Source organism: Electrophorus electricus, chromosome 3 (genome assembly GCF_013358815.1).
Source record: "Electrophorus electricus isolate fEleEle1 chromosome 3, fEleEle1.pri, whole genome shotgun sequence".
In the NCBI taxonomy this organism is placed as follows: domain Eukaryota; kingdom Metazoa; phylum Chordata; class Actinopteri; order Gymnotiformes; family Gymnotidae; genus Electrophorus; species Electrophorus electricus.
In genome coordinates, this window is record NC_049537.1 from 10,280,133 (window position 1) to 10,289,238 (window position 9,106).

Genomic DNA, 9,106 nt, shown 5'->3' on the forward strand with positions numbered 1-9,106 from the left:
TTGCTGAATTACATATAAACAAGTTCCTGCAAGTTATGCAAAAGATCCAAATATTGATGAATAATGAACAAAAACCTGATATTACATATGATGGCCCCATGGCAACCTGACCAGCATGCACGAACAGAGGTTTACACGCTGCACTGATTATTGGAGAATATGAGTGAAACATTCAGTGAGTTCACATTTTGTTGCCATCCACAGCAATGCTGAAAATGCACGTGCTTCTTTTTGATTGGTTGCTTCCTTACTCTCCCTTTCTTTTACTGAGTTACGGTTCATCTAGCGTTAATAATGCACAAAGCTATTTGTAGCATACACACAAACACACATACGTTCTCCTTCTCTTTGCATAGCCCTTAGGCACTCCCCTGAAAAGCACCCCCCCCCCCCCCCCGGAAAACACACACACACACACACACACACACACACGCACGGCGCGCCAAATGGTATTTAATCAATTTTGCACAGCAGAAAACTTTGAGATTGCATTTTGCTTTTCTGTCAAATTGGTTGCAAATTGTGTAAATAATGTATCTGCGGCATTCAGAGATCACATTTCTCTCTCAGCCATTCCCCACCACACATACACGACATTAAAAGGTGTCAGATTGAAGCTCACCTTTAACCTCAGTGGGGTGGTCTCTACCCTAAAACTATTTTATATTGATTGTGCCATCTTGTTTATTACAGTTTATCAAGCACTCTTAATGATCCTGGCCCAGGCCAAGATGAGACATAGTCAAATCTTTCCGATATTCCTGGTTGAATTTCCTCCTACGAAGCGAGGGAGACTTTACAGACACATGGAATAAGATTAAGGTAAAAACAAATGTGCTGCAATCAGTAATAGAACTTTGGGAGGGTGGCAGTAGAGGTTTCCCCAAAGAATCTGCTGTGACCTAGTTTTAGAAGAAGTGTGGAGCAAAACACACAAACTTTACATAAATCATCAATGGCCTGGCATGACAAGTGATTTAAAGCTTTATAAAGCATTTAGTATCATTCTCTGGAATAATTAATCAACAGTCTCCACCAGTGACAATGTCCAACTAGCTGAGACCAATTAGACCAATTCCACAGAATGTGCAGACAGGAATTTGGAAAGAGGGACATGTCCTTGTTTTGCAGCCTGCTGGCTTTGCGATGAGGTCTTGCAGGCACTGTGTGTAAGAATCAATGCCGAGAGGGAGATAACTGGAACACAAATGTCATTACTGCTTGTTAGCAAAATGTCTTTATGAAAAAAACAAAAAACCAAAGGACCTTTGGTAAGGTTAAGACAGCGGATTGCCATCTGAGAGCACGCGGTGTGGGTGAGCGGGAGAGAATGAGTGAGTGGGAGTGACTGTGCAGTTGAGAGAGGGAGGGAGTGAGTGAGAGGTAGAAAAAGAGTTAGAGAGAGAGAGAGAGAGAGAGAGAGAGAGAGAGAGAGAGAGAATGGGTGATTAAATTACTGAACATAAACTGATCCTCTCTGACCCAACCTGATACATTTCATATCCATCTGTTCAACATTTCTGTATTGTATTTTAACAGTAACCGCACAGTGTCCACTAGGAACTTCAGCTGAGATGACCGTGGTGTGCATGATGACCTAAAGCTGCGTCATATGGGCTATTATCTTGCCTACCACATGTCTGACCCCTCCGGTGTAGTGGGAATGCCACTCGGAGACGCCTGTGTCTTGGAATGGAGGGCACTGAGGGTGTGTGTTTCTTCCAGTGGAAAGGGTTATTCATCACATTCCCAGTCCACTGGATTATGTAAATACCACCATGGTGGTGTGTAACGCTTTCCTGATCGTGCCGGTACCCTACAAATGACCCCAGCATTCTTTATTCACTGGGACTTTTGGGAGGACCTGCTTGTAGATTTGGACTGATTTGGAGTAGTTGCAGTCATCTGGTTCATTGAAGAGCATGTGTATGGGGCTCATGTCTTACTCCTGAGTCAGATCTGATCGACCTCAGATCAGACACGAACAGGCCGGCTGCATCAACTAGGAGAGAGAACTAGCATTTGCATGACTCCATTTAGCCTCCAGCCCTTCCACTGCTGGGAAAAGCACGTTTTAGCCTTCCTTTCTCCGCAGCAAGCTAACTAACTGCACAACTGCATAATGCTGTCAGCTGCCAACCTATGCACACTTAATTACATACTACAGCAGGAAAAATACTAAAGGAACCACTGCCTACATGAGCAGAAGTGGTCATTTGGAGTTGCAAAATAGTTGACATTTTATGCAGCGTTATGTTTAGTAATATGTAGCTAAGCAATACAGTGAAGATGTTGGGGGGGGGGGGGGGGGGCACTGTGGCTGAACAGGTAGGAGTCAACAGTCCATCAGCTGAGCAGCACACACACACAAACACATGTTCTCTCTCTAGCTCTCTAATGCCCTCTCTTTCTCGAGCTCACACACATTGTCTGTTTCTCTTACACACAGAGAGACACGCATACGTTCTCTCTCTCACACTCACACAGACACGCATACACACCTGTTTTTCTCTCTACAGCGCACACACACACACACACACACACACACACACACACACACAACCAGTAGCACTGCAGGTGACTGGAGGCAGTGTGAACAAAGATGCCTTCCCAGGGACGACGCAGCTGAATGCCTGCATGCTGTGATTGCAGCAGCTGATTTCTGAATAGCATGATTTAAAGAAAGTCTGACAAAAGAAAAGAATATAAAAGCTTAAACTTGTTATGAAGTGGACGGGACTTCGACTGATTGAATTCCAGCAACGGACACCGCTCCCAAGCAGTTGTCTTTCTCCATGAACTGCCTGTGTGTGATGTTGACTTTCGCTGCATTCATTATTTATTATTTGCAGGTTTGGCGTGCAGTTCACATTTACATGTCATTTACACTGTTTCCTCGGGAGAATGCAGATATCACAGCTGTCGCACGAATGGCATGCGATGGCTGGAAGATTGAAAGAAATCACCTGAACAGAGAATGAAAAGCGATTACTTCTGCATCAGCAGGCATATTTTTAACCACCCAGAAGTAGTGATAGTTTGTGGCGCTGGAACTGAGGAAGCTTTACACCTTGACATTATGTCGCCCTCTCAAGGTAGGCCCATATTTAAACTTAACTACAGCTATGTTAAGATGAAACGCGATAGGTTCATGATATGATATCTGTCTGGGTGATGTATGAATGCATTGCTGAGCTACTGTTACCAACGGGATGATCTCAGCTTTCCCTTTGACCCGAACATATCGGATGACGTGTAGTCTGGAAACTGGTCCATCCCGGATAATCGATTCTGGGATCCTGGAAATAAATTTCCCCATCCCAGAAATAAACTGGAATAAGGTGCCTAGCCTGAAGGGATTAATAGGCAAGCAATCTGCGGGTGCCTTGTTGTGTCTGACTGTATTTTATCGCCCTTTTGCATGTGTGCGCGTGTGCCGGTGGAGAGGCAGCGGTCCCAGGTCAACCGTCACTGCACAGGTTCTGTGCTAGCTCGAGGGAGACGTGAAGGGGACTCTTCACCCCCACTCCCCGTTAAGTCACGATGCAGAGTCGTTGGGGAAAGCTGGGCCCGGACCGCACTCGCTTTAGGAGAAAACCGGCCCTGGGTCACTTCCTTTTCAGTGGTTTAGACCTGTGTGAAGAAAGCGATACCAATACGTTGGATAGTTTACTTTTGCGGCATTTGTGGTGATATGAACAGGGTCAAATCAAGCCCTGGCCCTGGCTCGAGCGGGCTTCATCTTTTGTATGTCTCGAACCAATTCTACATACATACATACATACATAACTTTGACTTCCAAAGGCAGTTTGTAGCATCTCCTGGCGTAAATCTCTCTCAGGAACGACACAGACTCAGGGATTTAAACGTACGTGACTTTTAAAAGAAAGAAAGAAAGAAATAACCGGAACCAATCAACAAGTAGCCCGGAAAAAGCTTCGGAACCCCCCCCCCCCCCAAGCCCGTGCCCGTCTTCTGCCTTTAGCGTAGCATTAGCGCGTTTGCATCACGGACGGCTGCGTGCTATTACCGCTCGGAGTCAGACGGCTTTATTAGCATTCCGGCGACGCAGGCCCGGGACGGAACCTTCGAGCGCGCGCGCAGTAATTAGCTCGGAGGTGATCGTTTGAGGGAGCTGATGACACAGCTGCAGCTCAGCGCGCGAGCAATCATAAAACCAGCGCTGAAGGCGCGAGCCGGGGAGCGCCTCGGCTAGCGAAGAACTTAAAAGGGAGGGAGAGAGAGAGCAATCACGTTGGCAACAGAAAAGGAATGAAGTTTGGTGCTGCTTAATTGTCTTGTTTTCCTGTCCAGGTGTGGTAGTGTTGTTTGACTCGCGCGCGCGCGCGCGTAAACACTCACTTCGGCAGTTTTATTTACTTCCTTGAGTGTAGAATTACTATTCCGGTTGTGTCTGAACTGTCTAGAAATTCACAAGCTGCAAACTCTGTGATTTCTTTCTTTTTTTTTCTTTTTTCTTTTTTTTGCTATTTTGACAGCCTCTCTTGTTTCTCTCTGTCCTCATTCCTCAAAGTCCCCCCCCCCTTTTTTCAATCAGACCTTGACATGCACTTGTCAGTTTTTTAAGAAAAAAAAAAGTTCTGCTCCTTACTCTCAGAGGAAGGTGCAGGAGAGGAAGAGAGAAAAGAGGAAGATGTGTGATAAGAAGAAGAGAGATGATGGATGGAATGGTGCAGCCTGTTACACAAGAAACGGCAAGCGGACCATTTCCGTCCTACGTCAAAAGCCATACACAGATTTCAGGTGTGTGTTCTCTCTCTCTCTCTCTCTCTCTCTCTCTCTCTCTCTCTCTCTCTCTCTCTCTCTCTCTCTCTCTCTCTCTCATATTATGTGTGTGTGAAAGGTTATGTAGGTCTATCTGTATTTAAGTTGCTTTCAAAATGAACACTGCCACACTGTTTGGACTCTGACACTGCAGCACTTTGGATGACAAATAATACAAAGGGTTAGAAAGCCGAAGTTCACACTTGTGGCTTTTTCCCACACTCATCCATTTACAGCCATTTAGGAATTCGTGCATGATTTACTGCATAATGAATGGCATCTTCACTCAACAGAGCATCAAAAGTATTTGAACACATGCACGCACGCGCACACCTTGTTCGGTACGGCGGTACAGTTTAACCCATCCTCTCAATGCAGTGGTGTTCCTGGAGGCCATGATGCTGGGTATTTTGTGGGGTGCTGGGTATTTTCTAGGCAGATGATCTGGGTGGACTTACTTATATGACCACTTCCTGACGTCCTCTAGAATGCGCAGTAGTTTACACCGTTTGATCTGAACTGTGACCCCGGCACACACTGGCATATGTATACAGAATGTCAGTATATGGAGCTGCACATAGTGGCTCACCTGGCCATTCATTGGTTAATTTGTCCATTTCAACATTCACTGCTGGCTTTTTTTTTTTCTTTTTTGGCTCTGAAAAAACCCCTTTGGATGCCAGATGTGCCGTGTGAGGAAGTGGCATTAAGTGAGTTGGGAGGCAACTGGTTGCACTTGGTTTGATCAAAAGCAGTCGCCCTCTTTGGATTCAGAAGTGGAGAACAGTGGAGAGGATGGAGACAAAGCATTGCCTCCTGTCCCTGTGCTTTTGGAGCTCACCGCTTGGCTTGGAGCAGAGATGTTTGTTCAAATTTGGACAGGATGAAACGATAATGGAGGTGGAAGATTTGAAGTCAACCTCCGCCTCTTTCTGTAAAGGTGAAACCGGGTGAAGAATTGATTAGTGTGCAAGTGGTGGAACGGCCTGCCTGTGCAAGGGAAACATGGTCGGGTGAGGCGTGGTGCCGCAGGGGGTGTTCGGTAGCCCGGTTCAAATGATCATTTGGGCTAAAAGTGACAGAACGAAACAGCGGATAGGACTTGCTTTGGCTTTTATTACCCCGCCGTGCGCATATGCGTGCGCCATCCGTGCCAAACGAGAGAGATGTGTATCTGTAGATGGTGGGTGTGAACGAGCACAGGCGATTGGGACCTGCCTGCACCTCCCCAGCAGATGAGCTCCGGTGTGAAATGCACGCAGGGGTGCTTGCGTGCGTATGCACGCAGCGGCGCCGGCGTTCTGCAGCCGGCCTGTCAGCCGCATCCAGACACACGTGGCGCTGGTACAGAAGTGCGACGCGCTGGCGCGCGGAATTCGCTCCAAAGGATCCCCGTGGTTTCCCGAAGCCTTCCCGCATCAGGGACTGTCTGGGGAAAGAGCAGGCTGGCACGGCAGGGGAAGGTAGGAACACAGAGAGCCAGATCACAGTGCCGGGAGGGGAGAGAGTGAGGCATGCCAAGGCGAGTGAAAGAATGAATGCGGGAGAGATAAAAAGCAGGGAGAAAACGAGCAGAGATAATGTGCTGGGGGGGGGCACGGAGAGAAGAGAGCAGGGATTAGATTGAGATTCTACATTCCACGTCTAGGGGCCTAACCCGATCCCGGCCTTCCAGCAGGGTGACTGAGTGGCAGCCTGACCAGAACACCGGTGGAAACCAGCTATTTTACTGCCCTAATGATGTCCGCTACTTACTTATCTATAAGTCCCTTATAAAGACAGACTCGGCCCAGGATGCACGTCGTTAACAAAATAAATAAGTAATTACAAGAACAGCTCATTTGTAACCCAGCTGTGGCATCCAGAAACACGTGTATGCTTTAGCAGTACAGTAACGTTTGATTTCCTGTTCAACAGCCCCTATTTTAGCCTCCTTCATATGGCTACCGCGTTTCCACCCGTTCTACGCCTCACAGCACCTCCTCCCCACTGCACTGCCTTCGCCCTGGTCCATGGTCAAATGTGGCTTAGGTTTGAAGAATGGTGTGACCAGTGCAAGAACAGAATGAAAAATGTCTTATGCGACAAACATCACCTCAAAACTTTTAAACAAACGGTGGTGAAATCTGACAAAGGAACTGCGTCCATCTTAATTTGATTCAGTTTTATTTGTGTAGCGCGCTTGACAATCCATGTTGTCGCAAAGCAGCTTCACGCTCCGACCTTAGCTAACAACACCTAGCCCTTATTCCACAGCCCCTGCCGCAGTGATCTACCCCTGTGAGAGTGGAACTAAGCTCGCTCTCGTCCCGGGCTGTGCTTTGCTGGGTGGGTTCACACTGACTTATCCCTTCCTGACAGACTTGTCAATACCAGCCAATTTACAAGCACATGAAAAATCGACCCTGGATAACAGGCAATTTCTCTGCTCTGCTGCAACACACACACACACACACACACAGAGGGAGAGAGCAAGAATATATTCCTGGTGTGGAGGATGAGATAGAAAGTAGATAAAAAGGGGAAAAAAGTAGCTTTCCCTATATGCCAACAGAATCACTGGCAGTGTGCTGTGTAACCTGTTTCCCTTTGCACAATGCAGTCCTTTCACACCGTCTCTGCACTGACGAGCCTGGCTTCCAGAGAGAGGCCCACCGAGCGCCTGTGAATCGAGCAGAACCCACTGCGCTGACACTCTCCAGCTCGGAGCACGCTGCCATATCAGAGCCTTTGTCGGAAGCCGGGCGTCAGGACCCCAAAGCACGCGCTGTCAGAAGCGGCCTGTCTTAACAGTCGTCCTAGGGATCGCCTGCGAGTAAATCACAGCCACAGTCAACCTGTATTTTGCCAGAGGGAAATTTAGGTTCAGAAATATTTCATCAGCAGGGAGATGAGAGGATTGCCTGCATTCTCTGATGATTTATTTATCTGTGTTTATATGTTGAATTATATATGTCTATATGATTGTGATGATTAATTTATTTTTAATTGTGTTAATTATGCATGCACTATGGGGGCAAAGACCTCATTTTCAGGGCCAACAGCTTTTGGAACAGCTTTGCAGTGATCATGCACACAGGGGACTGTGTGTGTGTAATAATGCTCACCCACACTGGGGGCTGATAGGGACCTGTGTGTGTGTGTGTAATAATGATTTATTCATGGATGAAACTGGACCTTGGACCCTTGAGACCTATACAGAGTGAGAGAGAGAGAGAGAGAGAGAGAGAGAGAGAGAGAGAGAACAATAGCCATAAGGGAAATGAGAATCTAAAGGAGAGAGGAGGGTGGTGAAAAGTCTAACAGGGTGAGGACGCTTCACTGGACCCCGTGAGGCAAAAAGCTCTTTCACGCAAATCATGGCTTTCAGCAGGGAAAACAAAATTTCCATTCCTCTTTGGCCACTGAATGTACAGTTTGGCTTAAGGACGGGCCTGGAAATACTTTCCTAGAATAATAGTGGGAAGCTCACATTCTGCACAGTGTGGATTCCTCAAATAAAGACGGTAGATATTCAGTGAGCCTAACCTTTTCTGTAAGCTATGTCTTGACCATTGACAGTAAAAGCAGTGGTGTTCGGTTAATCCTTATGGACCAAGTTGTGGGTCTGTACTGCCCCAAGTGGATTTTAATGGGCTCTCCCAGAGTTCTTTAAAGGACTGGGCTCCATTACCACACACACACGCACACACGCAGTCACTAAGCCACAAATATTCATTGATAAAATAAAACCGAAAACATGTTATTTTCCATAATCTCTCCTGTCTTTTGATCAAAGTCTTTGAACTCACACCTTAATTTATGTATTATTTGTTCACAAGTTTTCTTTTCAGCGTTCCCAGAGATGTTTATCTCGAAACAAGTCCGTAGCCTTAATCCCGTGGGCTCGCCAAAGCCCAGATAAGAGACTTTAGCCGGGAGCACTCGTATCTGCTCCTCCTTCCCTGTGCATGAGCAAGAAGGTGTGAGATGGAGAGACAGGCAGATAGCATCGGCTGGTCGCCGCGCCGCCACCTTGCCTTTGGAGGGTCTAATTCTGCTCCTGGCTCTCTGGACACAGCGAATACCAGCCCAGTGTGCCCTGCTGGATCTGCAGAGCTGGTCAGATGTTGGCTGCGAAATGATACAAAAGGCTGTTTGTCGGTATTATTGTTTTTTTTTTGTTTTTTTTCCCCTCTCAGAAGAAGGTGATGAGAATATAGAAGTGGTTGGAATGAAATCGCTTCTGGAAGAGAAAGAGGAGAGAAGAGAGAGTCGAGTGTGTTTCCTTGCTGTACTAGCGGTGGTTTAATGGTGTGTGTGGGGGTAATGGTGTGAGCTC